The sequence below is a fragment of the Lagenorhynchus albirostris genome, chromosome 8, assembly GCF_949774975.1.
Source record: "Lagenorhynchus albirostris chromosome 8, mLagAlb1.1, whole genome shotgun sequence".
NCBI classification, from domain to species: Eukaryota; Metazoa; Chordata; class Mammalia; order Artiodactyla; family Delphinidae; genus Lagenorhynchus; species Lagenorhynchus albirostris.
In genome coordinates this window covers 3006004-3023356 of record NC_083102.1, presented here as the reverse complement: position 1 = coordinate 3023356, position 17353 = coordinate 3006004, and the positions used below count along the sequence as shown (strand labels likewise).

At 47.9% G+C, this 17353-nt stretch overlaps 1 long non-coding RNA gene across 1 annotated transcript in view; it reads left to right on the top strand.

Annotated features, from left to right (window-relative positions):
• Window positions 1-1987: 1987 nt before the first annotated feature.
• LOC132524053 (uncharacterized) overlaps window positions 1988-17353 on the top strand; it is a 29343-nt gene continuing 13977 nt past the window's right edge. The window contains exons 1-2 of the long non-coding RNA XR_009541785.1: window positions 1988-2275; window positions 7205-7368. This is a non-coding gene — a long non-coding RNA (uncharacterized LOC132524053). The remainder of the gene's footprint in view (window positions 2276-7204; window positions 7369-17353) is intronic.

The following is a 17353-nucleotide window of genomic DNA, read 5'->3' as shown; positions in this document are numbered from 1 at the left end:
CGCCAGGGACACGGACTTGGGTTCGACCACAGTTTGTCCTGACGAAGCCATCTTTACTACAGACAGCTTGGTTTTACCAAAATATCCTGCCGGTCACGGAGGGTAACTTTCCTAAGAACACCCTTGGGAGAGTGGCGGGCTTTCTGCCGGCGGGGGTCCGTCGCTCACCGGCACACGCTTCCCCACCTCCCAGGACCGCGTGGCCAGATGCAGGTCCGATGGTCAGCAAGTGAGGTACAAACCCAACCAGCAAGAATGGTTTGACACCTGCTGTGGCTGGCGGGCCGGGAGCTTCTCAGAGGAGCTGGGCTGGCCCGGGACCAGCCATCCCGTCCCCTGGCCTCCCGGAGAGAACGATTCCGACAAGGAGAGGCCGTGAGGACAGAGAGGCCAGGCACCGCGTGCAGGCCACAGGCTTCAGAGTCAGATGGGCCTGCTGTGTGTCCTGGGGCAAGTGTCCTAAGTAACCTCTCAGGACCCAAGTTCCTCCTTCGTGAGGCAGAGACTAACTCAGAGGGAACGGTGATGTGAACGTCGGTGGAATCTCCTGGCCTGCGGTAGTCAGTAAACTGAAGCTGGTGTTATTCAGAACGACTAGAATTCTTTTTTTTTAACCAAAGAGCTGGAAGGATGCCTGGCCATTTGCATTTCAAGTTTCCCAAACTACCACCTGAAAAATCTCTGCGAAACAGGTTTCCAGGCGCTGGGGGTGGGCGGTCTCTAGTCCGTGGTAAAGTGATGGGTGGGCCGAGGCTCCCCGGGAGCGTGGGCCGCGTGAGCCGGGCGCTGGGTCACCGGGTGGCCGCGGGGGGCGGGGGCCGGCGTGAGCCCCGTCTGCGCCTGCGCCGTCCGCTCCCACCGCGCCGGGGGCGGCGCAGCCCCCGCACCTGGAGGGGTAGGTGGGCCCCGGTGGCCGTGAGGCGCGGAGCCCGGGGCGGGCGGGCCTCCGCCGGGCCCAGTCCGAGACCCCGGGAGCCGAGGGCGGGGGTCAGAGCGAGGCTGCGCCGGGGCCCGTCCAGAGGCCGGGGGCGAGCGGCGCGCGGGCGGGCTCGGCGCCTGCGGGGCTGCGCGCTCGGCCGGCCGGCACCGGGGGCGCGCGGAGCCTGCGTTCCGGGGGACGGCCGCCCGCGGGGGTCGCGCGCCGGGAGCTGCAGGGGCGGGCGCGGGGGCGGTGGCTGGGTGAGGACGCAGGCCTGGGTCAGCGCTGCGGCCCGCGAAGGGAGCCCGGCCTGAGGGCAGCGGCGGGCACTTGGGGGCCACCCCGCCTCGGGCAGCGCCCGCCGGCTCTCGGCTCAGTCTGGCTCATTCCCCCCGGCCGCCGCCTCGTGCTCCGGAGCTGGGGACCCGGGGGCGGGCAGGAGAGGCCTCGCTCGCCCAGGACCTGCTCGGGGACCCTGCCCGCGTTGGTGATCGATCGTCGAGTCCCTATCACAGGCCTCCTTGGGGTGAGGAAACAGCTGGGGACTGAGGAAAACTCGAGATCCCAACCGGCAGATTCGCCCTCCACCCCAGGGCCGCGTCCCTGCCTGCAGCCTGTGCCTGGACTCCACTTCCAGGCCGACTGGTGAGCGCCCAGGGTCCCGGAGAACGCCTGGGGTACCAGCGGCAGGTCGTGGACTCGGGTGGAGGGGGATGCCCAGACCCCCCATGACCGTATAGCCGCCACAGGCCACCTGCAGCTCAGACATCTGACTGCGAGTCCGTGGGTCACGAGTCAAATCCTTTTCACCTGCCCTAATCAAGGTCAGTTAAGACTTGCGTGTCCACCAGGCAGCACGGAGCCTAAGCAATAAGCTGTTTGCCCGGGTTGTTTCCCAGCAACTTGGAATCAGCTGCGTCCAGTTGGAACTGAACTGGTTGGGGCCGGCTGGGACCACCGATTCCCGAGCCGGGCCTGCGCGAGGGCCCGCCCAGCGCCCTTTAGACCGTGCAGCGGCCTGTAGCCCGCTACCCCTGCGCCTGCGCAGAAGGAGTCCCGCAGCTTTCTCCAATCATCACCTTTCCCCGCGCTCCCCACGCCTCAGGTGGCCCTGCTTCTTTATTCGTTATCGCGTAAATACCCGGAGCCCCTTCCCTTCCGGGACGCCAGAGCTGAGGTTTGCCCTCCTCTCTCCTGGCTTGGCCGCCTCGCCGACAGACCCGGGCGTCTCGGCGTTTGGCTTGCTGTGCAGCAGCCCAGAGGAGCCTGGTTGGGTACCAACTGCACAGGGACACTGCAGCTCGGGACCGCTGACTCTGCGCCACCTCTACCAGTTTGCGGTTTTGGAAGCATCAGGTAACGTTGGCTTCAGGCAGAATTTTCTCATTTGGGGCTTCTCCGTGAATGACACGCCTTGCCCGGGCGTTGCGGGGGCGGGGGGCGCCCTGCAGCCCTCCCCTCACAGGGGCTGTGCCCTCCGCCAGGGCTCCCTGCTCCGAGCTGTTCACCGACCCTTGAAGTGCACGGTCCCTGCGGTTTCTGTGGCTCTTCTTTCGGGACATAGCACTGTTCTTGCGGGCGCTTCTCGGGGAGTCTAACCGGGGCTGTTAACTGAGCAGTTGACTATAGCATCTGTAAGTTCGTCAGTGTGTGCTGAAAGCTGGTGATATAACTGTTCAGGATTAGCGGGTATGCCCCCTCTTCCGTGCTTCACGTTAAGGTATTATTCCAAAGAGGCTGCTTTTGTTTCCTGCGCTTCACTGATCCCAGAGCAACTGTTGCTAGTTTTCCTGGGCTGTTGAAATGAGCTTTACCAGCTGTGAAAAAGAGCTGTGAATTGTGCTATCTTGTCACCAGTTCTTAAACTCTGATACTATTGTATCCACACTCAGAAAATAACTTTGTTTCGTATTATATACAGGCAGCGGCTTTCAAACGTTTCAAGCGTTTTTCTGGGGAAAATAGATTGTGTGTGTGTGCCTGTGTGTCTAGGTGCCAACATAATTAGCACGCTATCATTCCTTCTCTAGATAACTTTCCATAGAAAAGGACATTATTCTAAGGAAGAGAAGTGTCACTGTCCACAGTCCAAGACTGGCATCATCTTCATTCTGTTGTCATATGATACCAGGTGATGGTGATGACGACAGCCATACCTAATTTCTGTATTCGGAAAAAATCCGGAAATGGTAAATTGAAATAAAACCCAAATATCTTACATGCGTATGCAAAACAAAGTTTACCAATGATAAATCCCGACTAAAAATAATCAGGACAGCTGGGGGCGTTCAGGACAGCTGGGGCCGTTTATTGGGGTTTTTTTTTTTTTTTTCTTTTTAGCAATTTCGGGCCAAGTGCCCCGTGCTCTGTCCACCATTACCTCTCCAGGGCAGGTGCTGCAATAAAATCATCAGAAAGAGAAGAGACTACCGCTCGGAAAGTGTACAAATGGTGCTCAAATAACACGTTAGCAGTTGTCAATCCGTGTCAATACAAGCCACGCCCGTCTCTGACACACCTGTCCGGCGTGTCACGCTGTTGGCGAGTTAGTGTAAGGTCAGGTGATGCTGGAATTCAGGTCTCGAATTCTGGAAGGTCGCACTCAAGACGTGAGTGCGAGGGGGGCCTGTTTTGTTGTTCTTGTTAAGATGGATCTGTGGGTCTCAGTAACGACCTTAGAAAATCCCGTCATTTCCCCAGATCGTGCACAGCAAGGCAGCTGCCTCGTTCTCAGAACTCTCAGGGCTTCTCCACACGGGCTCTGGGCTCTGGGCTCTGGGTCGGGCCTGCGGTGCCCTTGAGCCTGACCGCCTGGGGTCAGGGAGGCAGCAGAGGTCAGATGCGTCTCCTCCTCTGTTCCGCTCACGGCCCGAGGCCCAGAGGGAAGCAGGAGGCCGCTGTACGCTGGCGGGGACAGTCCTCTGCTCGGTGTCAGAGGGACGAGGACCCGGGAGATGTGCAGTACGTCCGGGGTGATGCTCCTGTCACGCCGATGGGACGCGACACCGGGAACGGAGCCGTGAGGCCCCCGACAGCCAGGGCGGCGCAGCCCGTCTGCAGAGACCCACCTGCTTCCCTGAAGCCTCTGCACATCCCCAGGACGCGAATGGAGGCACGTTTCCCCTGCCCAGTGATGGAAAGGAGTCCAGGAGCCGCGCAGGCTGCTTTCGGGTGGGCGCCGGCCCCGCGGAAGGTCCCAGTGGGAAGTTGTGGGCACGTGGGGACCCGAGCAGGGCTGCCCGCGCTGCCCTCGGGAGGGGCCGGGTGCTTTGGCTGCCGTGGCTTCTCGGGACCACCAGGTCATCACACGTTGCCCACGGAGCGTGCGTCATCCTGTGCTCACCTCCCAACTCGCGGCCTCGTCGGGCAGCTGTGTAACAGAATTCTCACAGAGCATCTCACTGCGTGGAGAAAGCATCCCCACCCTCCTTCCTGCGCGTCAGGACCACCCCCCAGGGCACCAGCCCCTCCCTTCCTTCCAGGGCCCAGGGACCAGCTTTGGAGCCCGTGCCACTCACTCCAAACGTCAGAGAACAAACGCACCGCAAGACAGCCAACAGTTACACGACGGAGCGTTGTGACCCACGTGCCTCCGTCCCGACGTGTGTGTCTATGGGACGGGTTCTCACGCCTGCACCCTGGGCAGCCGGGCCCTCCCGGTGCTGGGCGCCTGCAGCGCTGTTTCAGGCGGGGCTGCCGTCCCTAACCGGGTGACTTGGGCTGACTCACAGAGGAGAATTGCCCCTCTCCACAGGGCCTCCTCTCCTCCCCCCGCAGCGCCCCCTTTCCAGCAGTGACGGTCTCAGTGTGTCACCTTGGCCTCTAAGATCTAGATGCATAACCTCAGAAGCCCTAGAGCTTTGCAACCTAGAACCAAAGCCCTACGCAGCTCAGTGGGCAGACGGCCCAGCCTCCAAAGTCTGAAAGTTGGTTTTGGCCCCTGATGTCTGGGTTCTCGTTGCTTTGTGGGCCAGCAGCTATTCAGAGGGCCTCCTTCTGTCTCTCCAGAACTGCTTCTCCAGCCGTTGTTCTTTGCTTTAGCACAGTAAATGCTGGCTCTTTTCTGGGTCAAAACCCTTTTCAGATGTGACGGAAGCTACAGGAGAATGTGGACGTGCACTGCACGCGCGCGCACTCTCTGATACATTTGGTTATAATTTAATTGTTTGTGTGGATTTGCGGTTTTGAAAACTTGGTTTAAGGGCGTTCAGTGATGGTCTCGAGGACAGAAGAAGGTGCCCACGAGAGAATCTTTCCGATCTCCTGTTCACCGCTCGCTGGCTTAACTAGCGTTGTCTCCTTTTTCTCTTTTTTAAAAATTGTGAAATACACATATAACTTCCCATTTTAGCTACTTTTAAGTGTACAATTAAGCGGCATTAGGTATATTCACAATGTTGTGTGGTCATCGTCACCGCCCATCTCCAGAACTTTCCATTGTCCCAAACTGGAACTCTGTCCCCATTAAACACTAGCTTCCCTTTCATTCCCCTCCCCAATCCCGGAGCCCCTGGCCCCCACCATCTACTTCCTGCCTCTGTGCATTTGACCTCTCCAGGCACCTCATGTGAGTAGAGATCTTATAGCATTTGCCCTTTTGTGACAGGCTTATTTCACTTAGTATTACATCGTCAAGGTTCAGCCACATTGAATTTCCTGAATTTTTTCCTTCCTTTTTAAGGCTGAATCATATTCTGGTGTATGTATGGACCACATTCTGTTTATACATCGTGGGTATACACTTGGTTTGCTTCCAGTTTTTGGTTACTGTGAATAATGCTGCCACGAACATGTATACATGTCTCATGGAGACCTTGCTTTCAGTTCTTTGGGGTACACACCCAGTAGAATTGCTGGATCGTAGGGTAATTCTTTTTTAAAAATTTGAGGAGCTGCCATAATGTTTTCCACCATGGCTGTACCGTTTCATGTTTCTGCCGACGGCGCATAAGGGTGCCAATTTCTCCACGCCCTCACCAGCACTTACTGCGATTTTTGGTTTGTTTTTGGTTGGTGGCCATCCTGGTGGGTGTGAGGGGGCGTCTCGTAGTTGTGCTTCGCCCTGGTGATCGGGGATGCTGAGCATCTTTTCTTGTGCTTAGTGGCCATTCATACATCTTCTTTGGAGACATGTCTATTCAAGTCCTTTGCTCATTTTATTTACTTATTTTTTAACATCTTTATTGGAGTATGATTGTTTTACATTGTTGTGTTAGTTTCTGCTTTATAACAAAGTGAATCAGCTATACATATACATATATCCCCATATCTCCTCCCTCTTGCGTCTCCCTCCCTCCCACCCTCCCTATCCCACCCCTCTAGGTGGTCACAAAGCACCGAGCTGATCTCCCTGTGCTATGCGGCTGCTTCCCACTAGCTATCTACCTTACATTTGGTAGTGTATATATGTCCATCCATGCCACTCTCTCAATTCGTCCCAGCTTACCCTTCCTTCTCCCCATGTCCTCAAGTCCATTCCCTACCTCTGCATCTTTATTCCTGTCCTGCCCCTAGGTTCTTCAGATCTGTTTTTTTTTTTTTTTAGATTCCATATAGATGTGTTGGCATACGGTATTTTTCTCTTTCTGACTTACTTCACTCTGTATGACAGACTCTAGGTCCATCCATGTATCTCACTACAAATAACTCAGTTTCATTTCTTTTCATGGCTGAGTGATGTTCCATTGTATATATGTGCCACATCTTCTTTATCCATTCATCTGTCAGTGGACACTTAGGTCCTTTGCTCGTTTTAAAATCAGGTTGTCTTTTTGTTGAGCTGTAGTAGTTCCTTTTATATCCTGGATATCAGCCCCTTATCAGGTACAGGCTTGCAGTATTTCCTCCATCCTGTGGGTTGCCTTTTTACTCTGTTGTGCCTTTTGAAACACTAAGGTCTTAAGTTTTGACGAGGTCCAACTGATCCGTTTTTGTTGTTGTTGCTTGTGCTTTGTCACAGCAGTGGAGAAACAGATTGAAGAGTAACCAAGTGCTGTCTCCCAGGCATTTGTTATACTGGGTCACAGCACTAAAGCTATAAGAGGAAGAAGCTACAGAGACAGGCTGGGAGCATGAGGAAAAGCTTTACAGGCCTTAGTGAACAGGGAAGCTTGCCAGGTGGGAATGGGAGTTCCCTCGTACAAGCAGCAGCAAGGAAGCCCGTGTGACCGCTGGGAATGAGGGGGTGCGGTAAAGATGCCACAGGAGATTAAGAAAGATACGAAACATCACAGTCTGGGTCCTTCCCTTTCTAGCAGGCATGTGACAACCAGAATTCTATTTCAGATAAATTGCTCCTTCAAAAGTCTGGAGGACACTGGGAAATGGAAGAGACCGGAGGCCCAGAGGCAACTAGAAGCCTGTTGAGATTTCCGGGAGGGACAGGAATCCGCCGGCGGTGACGGGGATGGAGCAGCGTGAACGTCCGTGCAGCCAAGTGAACGAAGCAGGTGAGGCACAGACAGGAGGTGTGGGGAGGGGACAGTTGAAGGTGACATGCTTGTGGCCGAGTGTGACTGGAACACGGCGGATGAGTGAGGAGTGGCAGGAGAGACCAGGTCGCCGGGGACAGGCTGAGATCCGTGCGAGGTGTGCAGGAGACAGCGAGACTCCCCACAGAGGTAGACCTTTGCTTGAGCGCTTTTTTTTTTTTAACATCTTTATTGGGGTATAATTGCTTTACAATGGTGTGTTAGTTTCTGCTTTATAACAAAGTGAATCAGTTATATATATACATATGTTCCCATATCTCTTCCCTCTTGCGTCTCCCTCCCTCCCACCCTCCCGATCCCACCCCTCCAGGAGGTCACAAGCACCGAGCTGATCTCCCTGCGCTATGCGGCTGCTTCCCACTAGCTATCTACCTTACGTTTGATAGTGTATATATGTCCATGCCTCTCTCTCGCTTTGTCACAGCTCACCCTTCCCCCTCCCCATATCCTCAAGTCCATTCTCAAGTAGGTCTGTGTCTTTACTCCTGCCTTACCCCTAGGTTCTTCATGACATTTTTTTCCCTTAAATTCCATATACATGTGTTAGCATACGGTATTTCTTTCTCTTTCTGACTTACTTCACTCTGTATGACAGACTCTAGGTCTATCCACCTCATTACAAATAGCTCAATTTCGTTTCTTTTTATGGCTGAGTAATATTCCATTGAATATATGTGCCACATCTTCTTTATCCATTCATCCGATGATGGGCACTTAGGTTGTTTCCATCTCCGGGCTATTGTAAATAGAGCTGCAATGAACATTGTGGTACATGACTCTTTTTGCATTATGGTTTTCTCAGGGTATATGCCCAGTAGTGGGATTGCTGGGTCGAATGGTAGTTCTGTTTGTGTTTTTTTAAGGAACCTCCATACTGTTCTCCATAGTGGCTGTACCAATTCACATTCCCACCAGCAGTGCAAGAGTGTTCCCTTTTCTCCACACCCTCTCCAGCATTTATTGTTTCTAGATTTTTTGATGATGGCCATTCTGACTGGTGTGAGATGATATCTCATTGTAGTTTTGATTGGCACTTCTCTAATGATTAATGATGTTGAGCATTCTTTCATGTGTTTGTTGGCAGTCTGTATATCTTCTTTGGAGAAATGTCTATTTCTCCATTTTTGGATTGGGTTGTTTGTTTTTTTGTTATGAGCTGCATGAGCTGCTTGTAAATATTGGAAATTAATCCTATGACAGTTGCTTCATTTGCAAATATCTTCTCCCATTCTGAGGGTTGTCTTTTGGTCTTGTTTATGGTTTCCTTTGCTGTGCAAAAGCTTTGAAGTTTCATTAGGTCCCATTTGTTTATTTTTGTTTTTATTTCCATTTCTCTAGGAGGTGGGTCAAAAAGGATCTTGCTGTGATTTATGTCATAGAGTGTTCTGCCTATGTTTTCCTCTAAGAGTTTGATAGTGTCTGGCCTTACATTTAGGTCTTTAATCCATTTTGAGTTTATTTTTGTGTATAGTGTTAGGGAGTGATCTAATCTCATACTTTTACATGTACCTGTCCAATTTGCCCAGCACCACTTATTGAAGAGGCTGTCTTTTCTCCACTGTACATTCCTGCCACCTTTATCAAAGATAAGGTGACCATATGCGCATGGCTTTATCTCTGGGCTTTCTATCCTGTTCCATTGATCTTTCTGTTCTTGTGTCAGTACCATACTGTCTTGATTACTGTAGTTTGTAGTATAGTCTGAAGTCAGGGACCCTGATTCCTCCAGCTCTGTTTTTTTTTTTCCCTCAAGATTGCTTTGGCTATTCGGGGTCTTTTGTGTTTCCATACAAATTGTGAAATTTTTTGTTCTAGTTCTGTGAAAAATGCCAGTGGTAGTTTGATAGGGATTGCATTGAATCTGTAGATTGCTTTGGGTAGTAGAGTCGTTTTCACAATGTTGATTCTTCCAATCCAAGAACATGGTATATCTGTCCATCTATTTGTATCATCTTTAATTTCTTTCATCAGTGTCTTATAAGTTTCTGCATGCAGGTCTTTTGTCTCCTTAGGTAGGTTTATTCCTAGATATTTTATTCTTTTTGTTGCAATGGTAAATGGGAGTGTTTTCTTGATTTCACTTTCAGATTTTTCATCATTAGTATATAGGAATGCCAGAGATTTCTGTGCATTAATTTTGTATCCTGCTACTTTACCAAATTCATTGATTAGCTCTAGTAGTTTTCTGGTAGCATCTTTAGGATTCTCTATGTGTAGGATCATGTCATCTGCAAACAGTGACAGCTTTACTTCTTCTTTTCTGATTTGGATTCCTTTTATTTCCTTTTCTTCTCTGATCGCTGTGGCTAAAACTTCCAAAACTATGTTGAATAAGAGTGGTGAGAGTGGGCAACCTTGTCTTGTTCCTGATCTTAGTGGAAATGCTTTCAGTTTTTCACCATTGAGGATGATGTTTGCTGTGGGTTTGTCATATATGGCCTTTATTATGTTGAGGAAAGTTCCCTCTATGCCTACTTTCTGCAGGGTTTTTATCATAAATGGGTGTTGCATTTTGTCGAAAGCTTTCTCTGCATCTATTGAGATGATCATATGGTTTTTCTTCCTCAGTTTGTTAATATGGTATATCACATTGATAGATTTGCATATATTGAAGAATCCTTGCATTCCTGGAATAAACCCCACTTGACCATGGTGTATGATCCTTTTAATGTGCTGTTGGATTCTGTTTCTAGTATTTTGTTGAGGATTTTTGTATCTATGTTCCTCAGTGATATTGGCCTGTAGTTTTCTTTCTTTGTGACATCCTTGTCTGGTTTTGGTATCAAGGTGATGGTGGCCTCGTAGAATGAATTTGGGAGTGTTCCTCTCACTGCTATATTTTGGAAGAGTTTGAGAAGGATAGGTGTTAGCTCTTCTCTAAATGTTTGATAGAATTCGTCTGTGAAGCCATCTGGTCCTGGGCTTTTGTTTGTTGGAAGATTTTTAATCACAGTTTCAATTTCAGTGCTTGTGATTGGTCTGTTCATAGTTTCTATTTCTTCCTGATTCAGTCTTGGCAGGTTGTGCATTTCTAAGAATTTGTCCATTTCTTCCAGATTGTCCATTTTATTGGCATAGAGTTGCTTGTAGTAATCTCTCATGATCTTTTGTATTTCTGCAGTGTCAGTTGTTACCTCTCCTTTTTCATTTCTAATTCTATTGATTGGAGTCTTCTCCCTTTTTTTCTTGATGAGTCTGGCTAGTGGTTTATCTATTTTGTTTATCTTCTCAAAGAACCAGCTTTTAGTTTTATTGATCTTTGCTATTGTTTCCTTCATTTCTTTTTCATTTATTTCTGATCTGATTTTTATGATTTCTTTCCTTCTGCTAACTTTGGGGGTTTTTTGTTCTTTCTCTAATTGCTTGAGGTGCAAGGTTAGGTTGTTTATTCGAGATGTTTCCTATTTCTTAAGGTGGGCTTGTATTGCTATAAAGTTCCCTCTTAGAGCTGCTTTTGCTGCTTCCCATAGGTTTTGGGTCGTCGTGTCTCCATTTTCATTTGTTTCTAGGTATTTTTTAATTTCCTCTTTGATTTCTTCAGTGATCAGTTCGTTATTAAGTAGTGTATTATTTAGCCTCCATGTGTTTGTATTTTTTACAGAGCTTTTCCTGTAATTGATATCTAGTCTCATGGCTTTGTGGTCAGAAAAGATACTTGATACAATTTCAATTTTCTTAAATTTACCAAGGCTTGATTTGTGACCCAAGATATGATCTATCCTGGAGAGTGTTCCATGAGCACTTGAGAAAAATGTGTATTCTGTTGTTTTTGGATGAAGTGTCCTATAAATATCAATTAAGTCCATCTTGTTTAATGTATCATTTAAAGCTTGTGTTTCCTTATTTATTTTCATTTTGGATGGTCTGTCCATTGGTGAAAGTTGGGTGTTAAAGTCCCCTACTATGAATGTGTTACTGTCGAATTCCCCTTTTATAGCTGTTAGTGTTTGCCTTATGTATTGAGGTGCTCCTATGTTGGGTGCATAAATATTTACAATTGTTATATCTTCTTCTTGGATTGATCCCTTGATCATTATGTAGTGTCCTCCTTTATCTCTTCTAACAGTCTTTATTTTAAAGTCTATTTTGTCTGATATGAGAATTGCTACTCCAGCTTTCTTTTGGTTTCCATTTGCATGGAATATCTTTTTCCATCCCCTCACTTTCAGTCTGTATGTGTCTCTAGGTCTGAAGTGGGTCTCTTGTAGACAGCAAATATAAGGGTCTTGTTTTTGTATCCATTCAGCTAATCTGTGTCTTTTGGTGGGAGCATTTAGTCCATTTACATTTAAGGTAATTATCGATATGTATGTTCCTATTCCCATTTTCTAAATTGTTTTGGGTTCGTTATTATAGGTCTTTTCCTTCTCTTGTGTTTCTTGCCTAGAGAAGATCCTTTAGCATTTGTTGTAAAGCTGGTTTGGTGGTGCTGAACTCTCTCAGCTTTTGCCTGTCTGTAAAGGTTTTAATTTCTCCATCAAATCTGAATGAGATCCTTGCTGGGTAGAGTAATCTTGGTTGCAGGTTTTTCTCCTTCATCACTTTCAGTATGTCCTGCCACTCCCTTCTGGCTTGTAGGGTTTCTGCTGAGAGATCAGCTGTTAACCTTATGGGGATTCCCTTATGTGTTATTTGTTGTTTTTCCCTTGCTGCTTTTAATATGCTTTCTTTGTATTTAATTTTTGACAGTTTGATTAATATGTGTCTTTGCGTGTTTCTCCTTGGATTTGTCCTGTATGGGACTCTCTGTGCTTCCTGGACTTGATTAACGATTTCCTTTCCCATATTAGGGAAGTGTTCAACTATAATGTCTTCAAATATTTTCTCAGTCCCTTTCTTTTTCTCTTCTTCTTCTGGAACCCCTATAATTCGAATGTTGGTGCGTTTAATGTTGTCCCAGAGGTCCCTGAGACTGTCCTCAGTTCTTTTCCTTCTTTTTTCTGTATTCTGTTCTGCAGTAGTTATTTCCACTCTTTCACCTTCAGGTCACTTATCCGTTCCTCTGCCTCAGTTATTCTGCTATTGATCCCATCTAGAGTGTTTTTCATTTCATTTATTGTGTTGTTTATCATTGTTTGTTTCATCTTTAGTTCTTCTAGGTCCTTTTTAAATGTTTCTTGCATTTTGTCTATTCTATTTCCAAGATTTTGGATCATCTGTACTATCATTATTTTGAATTCTTTTTCAGGTAGACTGCCTATTTCCTCTTCATTTGTTAGGTCTGGTGAGTTTTTATCTTGCTCCTTCATCTGCGGTGTGCTTTTCTGTCTTCTCATTTTGCTTATCTTACTGTGTTTGGGGTCTCCTTTTTGCAGGCTGCAGGTTCGTAGTTCCCATTGTTTTTGGTGTCTGTCCCCAGTGGCTAAGGTTGGTTCAGTGGGTTGTGTAGGCTTCCTGGTGGAGGGGACTAGTGCCTGTGTTCTGGTGGATGAGGCTGGATGTTGTCTTTCTGGTGGGCAGGTCCACGTCTGGTGGTGTGTTTTGGGGTGTCTGTGGCCTTATTATGATTTTAGGCAGCCTCTGTGCTAATGGGTGGGGTTGTGTTCCTGTCTTGATAGTTGTTTGGCATAGGGTGTCCAGCACTGTAGCTTGCTGGTTGTTGAGTGAAGCTGGGTGCTGGTGCTGAGATGGATATCTCTGGGAGATTTTTGCCATTTGATATTATGTGGAGCTGGGAGGTCTCTTGTGGACCAGTGTCCTGAAGTTGGCTCTCCCACCTCAGAGGCACAGCACTGACTCCTGTCTGCAGCACCAAGAGCCTTTCATCTACACGGCTCAGAATAAAAGGGAGAAAAAGTAGAGAGAAAGAATTAGTAGAAATAGGAAGAAGGAAAGAAAGAAAGAAAGGAGGGAAGGAAGGAAGAAGGAAAGAAAGAAGAAAAGGAAAGAAGGAAAGAAAGAAAGGAGGGAGGGAGGGAGGGATGGACGGTGGGAGGAAGGAAGAAAGGAGGGAAGGAAGAAAAAAGAAAGAAGATAAAGTAAAATAAAATAAAGTAAAATATAATAAAGTTATTAAATTAAAAAATAATTATTAAGAAAAAAGTTTTTTTTTAAAAAACGGACGGATAGAACCTTAGGACAAATGGTGGAAGCAAAGCTTATACAGACAAAATCTCACACAGAAGCATACACATACACACTCACACAAAGAGGAAAAGGGGAAAAAAATCATAAATCTTGCTCTCAAAGTCCACCTCCTCAATTTGGGATGGTTCGTTATCTATTCAGGTATTCCACAGACGCAGGTACATCAAGTTGATTGTGGAGCTTTATTCCTCTGCCCCTGAGGCTGCTGGGAGAGATTTCCCTTTCTCTTCTTTGTTCTCACGGCTCCCGGGGGCTCAGCTTTGGATGTGGCCCCGCCTCTGCGTGTAGGTCGCAGGCGGGCGTCTGTTCTTTGCTCAGACAGGACGGGGTTAAAGGAGCCGCTGATTCGGGGGCTCTGGCTCACTCGTGGGCGGGGGGGGGGGGGGGAGGGGGGGGAGGGCGGGGCATGGAGGGCGGGGCGGGGCTGCGGCGGCAGAGGCCGGCGAGACGTTGCAGCAGCCTGAGGCCCGCCGTGCGTTCTCCCGGGGAAGTTGACCCTGGATCCCGGGATCCCGGCAGTGGCGGGCTGCACAGGCTCCCCGGAAGGGGGGTGTGGAGAGTGACCTGTGCTCGCACACAGGCTTCTTGGTGGCGGCAGCAGCAGCCTTAGCGTCTCCCACCCGTCTCTGGGGTCCGCGCTGTTAGCCGCGGCTCGCGCCCGTCTCTGGAGCTCCTTTAAGCAGCGCTCTTAATCCCCTCTCCTCGCGCACCAGGAAACAAAGAGGGAAGAAAAAGTCTCCTGCCTCTTCGGCAGCTCCAGACTTTTCCCCGGACTCCCTCCCGGCCAGCCGTGGCGCACTAACCCCCTGCAGGCTGTGTTCACGCCGCCAGCCCCCGTCCTCTCCCTGCGCTCCGACCGAAGCCCAAGCCTCAGCTCCCAGCCCCGCCCGCCCCGGCGGGGGAGCAGAGGAGCCTCTCGGGCTGGTGAGTGCCGGTCGGCACCGATCCTCTGTGCGGGAATCTCCCCGCTTTGCCCCCCGCACCCCTGTGGGTGCGCTCTCCTCCGCGGCTTCGAAGCTTCGCCCTCCGCCACCCGCAGTCTCCACCCACGAAGGGGTTTCTAGTGTGTGGACACCTTTCCTCCTTCACGGCTCCCTCCCACTGGTGCAGGTCCCGTCCCTATCTTTTGTCTCTGTTTTTTCTTTTTTTCTGTTGCCCTACCCAGGTACGTGGGGCGTTTCTTGCCTTTTGGGAGGTCTGAGGTCTTCTGCCAGCCTTCAGTAGGTGTTCTGTAGGAGTTGTTCCACGTGTAGCTGTATTTCTGGTGTATCTGTGGGGAGGAAGGTGATCTCCGCGTCTTACTCTTCCGCCATCTTCCTATGAATCCAAGTATTTTTCTTAATTACTAAATATTTTCAGGATTAAGACATGTTAACTTTTCCTGATGAGACTGTTACACCCCTGGGGGGCGAGGATACTCGTTATTTCTTCCACGTTTCTTCTCAGTGCCTGGTCCCGCCACAGATGATCTGCCACGTACGAGGGGAAACGTACTTTAAAAAAAAAAATTATTTAATGGAAAATAGTTGATTTACGATGTTGTGTTAATTTTTGCTGTACAGCAGAGTGATTCAGTTATACACATAAATACATTCTTTTTCATATTCTTTTCCATCATGGTTTATCACAGGATATGGAATACAGTTCCCTGTGCTGTACAGTAGGACCTTGTTTATCCATTCTATATATAATAGCTTATATCTGCTAATCCCACCTCCCAGTGCATCCCTCCCCACTTCCCTGACCCTTGGCAACCACAAGTCTGTCCCCTATGTCTGTGAGTCTGTTTCTGTTTCACAGATAAGCTCATTTGTGCTGTATTTTAGATTCCACGTATAAGGGATATCATATGGTATTTGTCTTTCTCTGCCTGACTGACTTCACTTAGTATGATAATCTCAAGGTCCATCTGTGTTGCTGCAAATGGCATTATTTCATTCGTTTTTATGGCTGCGTAGTATTCCACTGTGTATATATGGCACATCTTCTCTATCCGTTCATCTGTCGATGGACGTTTAGGTTCCTTCCATGCCCTGGCTATTGCAAATAGTGCTGCTATGAACACTGGGGAGCATGTATCTTTTGGAATTAGAGTTTTCTCTGTATATATGCCCAGGAATGGGATTGCTGCATCCTATGGTGGCTCTATTTTCAGTTTTTTGAGGCACCTCCATACTGTTCTCCATAGTGGCTGCACCAATTTACATTCCCACCAACAGTGTAGGAGGGCTCCCTTTACTCCACACCCTCTGCAGCATTTGTTATTTATAGACTTTTTGATGATGGCCATTCTGATCTGTGTGAGGTGGTACCTCGTAGTTTTGATTTGCATTTTTCTGATAACTAGCGATGCTGAGCATCTTTTCATGTGCCTGTTGGCCGTTTGTGTGTCTACTTTAGAGAAATGTCTATTTAGATCTTCCCATTTTTTTTTTAACATCTTTATTGGGGTATAATTGCTTTACAATGGTGTGTTAGTTTCTGCTTTATAACAAAGTGAATCAGTCATACATAAACATATGTTCCCATATGTCTCACCTCTTGCGTCTCCCTCCCTCCCACCCTCCCTATCCCACCCCTCCAGGCTGTCACAAAGCACCGAGCCAATATCCCTGTGCCATGCGGCTGCTTCCCACTAGCTATCTACCTTACTACGTTTGTTAGTGTGTAGATGTCCATGACTCTCTCTCGTCCTGTCACAGCTCACCCTTCCCCCTCCCCATAACCTCAAGTCCGTTCTCTAGGAGGTCTGCATCTTTATTCCTGCCTTACCCCTAGGTTCTTCATGACATTTTTTTCCCTTAAATTCCATATATATGTGTTAGCATACGGTATTTGTCTTTGTCTTTCTGACTTACTTCACTCTGTATGACAGACTCTAGGTCTATCCACCTCATTACAAATAGCTCAATTTCATTTCTTTTTATGGCTGAGTAATATTCCATTGAATATATGTGCCACATCTTCTTTATCCATTCATCCGACGATGGGCACTTAGGTTGTTTCCATCTCCAGGCTATTGTAAATAGAGCTGCAATGAACATTTTGGTACATGACTCTTTTTGCATTATGGTTTTCTCAGGGTATATGCCCAGTAGTGGGATTGCTGGGTCATATGGTAGTTCTATTTGTAGTTTTTTAAGGAACCTCCATACTGTTCTCCATAGTGGCTGAACCAATTCACATTGCCACCAGCAGTGCAAGAGTGTTCCCTTTTCTCTACACCCTCTCCAGCATTTATTGTTTCTAGATTTTTTGATGATGGCCATTCTGACTGGTGTGAGATGATATCTCATTGTAGTTTTGATTGGCATTTCTCTAATGATGAATGATGTTGAGCATTCTTTCATGTGTTTGTTGGCAGTCTGTATATCTTCTTTGGAGAAATGTCTATTTAGGTCTTCTGCCCATTTTTGGATTGGGTTGTTTGTTTTTTTGTTATAGAGCTGCATGAGCTGCTTGTAAATTTTGGAGATTAATCCTTTGTCGGTTGCTTCATTTGCAAATATTTTCTCCCATTCTGAGGGTTGTCTTTTGGTCTTGTTTATGGTTTCCTTTGCTGTGCAAAAGCTTTGAAGTTTCATTAGGTCCCATTTGTTTATTTTTGTTTTTATTTCCATTACTCTAGGAGGTGGGTCAGAAAGGATCTTGCTGTGATTTATGTCATAGAGTGTTCTGCCTATGTTTTCCTCTAAGAGTTTGATAGTGTCTGGCCTTACATTTAGGTCTTTAATCCATTTTGAGTTTATATTTGTGTATGGTGTTAGGGAGTGATCTAATCTCATACTTTTAAAAGTACCTGTCCAGTTTTCCCAGCACCACTTATTGAAGAGGCTGTCCTTTCTCCACTGTACAT